This window comes from Petaurus breviceps, unplaced genomic scaffold (assembly GCF_028583685.1).
Source record: "Petaurus breviceps papuanus isolate PSGF00001 unplaced genomic scaffold, PetGlider_PUasm1.0 139, whole genome shotgun sequence".
Taxonomy (NCBI): Eukaryota; Metazoa; Chordata; class Mammalia; order Diprotodontia; family Petauridae; genus Petaurus; species Petaurus breviceps.
This window is the reverse complement of record NW_027185697.1, coordinates 729574-731774: the sequence shown is the minus strand read 5'-3', so window position 1 is coordinate 731774 and position 2201 is coordinate 729574.

The window sequence follows — 2201 nt, the reverse complement described above, 5'->3', positions numbered from 1 at the left end:
TGTGCTGAATGCTTTACAGATATCTCATGGGATCGTCACAACAGCCTCATGAGACAGGTACTTTTATTATCCCATTTTACAGAAGAAACTAAGGCAGACAGGACTAAGTGACTTGCCCAGGATCACACAGCTGGATTTCAACTGCAGTCTTCCTGACTCCAAGCCCAGTGAGCCACCTCTAGTCAGTCAATAAATATCTACTAAGGATCTCAGAGGCCATCAAGTCCAATCCCCTCATTCTTCAGATGAGGAAACTGAGACCACAGGAGGATGGTGACTTGCCTGGAGTCATACAAGTAGTAGGCAGCACGGGCAGGACCAGCCCTGCCTCTCAGTGCCCTGGGCTAATCGCACTGTCTTTCTCCACTGAGTGGGCCAGGCCCTGCCCTCCCGAGGCCTCCCTTGCCCAGGGGAAGCCTTCCCTGACAAGACTAACAACTCCCAAATGGGCTCTAAGGTTTGTAAGGCACCACATGGAGAAGGGAGGAATGTGTACTTTATTATTGCCATTTCACAGAAGGGAAAACCAAGGCCCTTGGGGAGTGAACTAACGTCTTCAGTGGGGATGGAGTTTGACTCTCTCACAACATTCCAGAGTGTGGCCTGAAACACTGAGAAATATTTAACAAATTAAATCCAGATATGATAGAACACAGATAATATTAATATGTGGTTTTCTAAGTCGAGATACCATTTGAATTTGACAACACTGGACTAGCCTGTTACATTTGGGAAGGGGAGGGGGAAGAAGAGAAGCAGTGTGGTCTAAAGGAAAGACCATTGACTGGAGTGAGAAGACCTGCATGGGATAAATGGTCAGGAAGGCTGCTTCTTCCCCGTCCCCTGGGGGCTGGTCACGTAACCTCTGGCTGTCCCCCACCCCTGGAATACCCTGCCCCCTCACCCTTAGCTCCTGACTTTCAGCTGGAATCTCCTCCTTTGGCAGGAGCCCTCCCCACCTGCCAAGTGCTAATGCCTGCCCCTTTCCCATCACCTTCATTTACTCTGCATACCTAGACTTCTTGTCTCCCCCTTCAGACTCTGAGCTACTTGAGGGCAGGGACTGTCTTTTAACTTTCTTCCAGTCCCCAGCACTTAATACACATAGCAGATGCTTCATTCTCTTGACTTGGTGAAAATGAGAGGGTTGACTCAAAGCCTCTAGAGTCCTTTATAGTTTGTCTACAACTGTTTGTCAGCTAGGTGACTCAATGGCTATGGAGTCAAGAGGACCTGAGCTCAAATCTGGCCTCAAACATTACCCAGCTGTGTGACCTTGGACCAGTCACTTAACCCTGTCTGCCTCTGTCTCCTCATCTGTAAAATGAGCTGGAGAAGGAAATGACAAACCACTCCAGTATCTCTGCCAAGAAAACATGACTGAAATGGTGAAACAGTAAGTCTATGGGAGAATCACAACCTCTCTCTCAGCCTCAGTCACATCACTGGAAAAATGAGGGCCTTGGACTCGGTGACCTTATCTTAGCCTGTGAGCCCGGTGCCAGGCTCTTCATTGTGCAGAACTCATATCTATCTAGCACTTGGTGATTCCAAAGTACTTTACATACAAGTTTTATTTGATCTTTCAAACAACCCTGTGCAGTGATGGGTACAGTTCCTAATGTTACTCCTGGTCCAAAGAAAGGGCAATGGACTTAAGAAGGCAAGGCAAGTTTTGTTCAGTTGTGTCTGACTGTTGGTTACCCCATTTGGGGTTTTCTTGGAAGAGATCCTGGAGACATTTTACAGATGAGGAAACTGAGGCAAACAAGGTAAAGTGACTTGCGCAGGGTCACACAGCTAATGTCTGAGGCTGGATTTGAGCTCAGGTATTCCTGACTCCAGGGCTGTTATTCTATCCACTGAGCCACCTAAATGAAAGGAGAAAGTGTTTTAAATCTGTTATTTCAAGATTATGAGCTCTCTGACAACAGGGACTCTCTTTTGCCAGACTTTTCTCAGAACAGCGCTGACCACATAGCGGGAGCTTAATAAATATTAGTTTGACGTGGCTCTGTCTTTGCTTTTAAGAATTGAGAGAAACCTGCACCCAGAGAGCTAACAGAAGTGACGGTGGCAGGGGGAGAGGAGGGTGGCGAGAGGCGGGGATGGAGGGTTTGGAAAGTGCAGCTTTATTTTTAGCAATCTCACTCTGGTTCAGGGATGACCTTGGGTCCTTGGGGGTTATGCCAGCAGAGGCA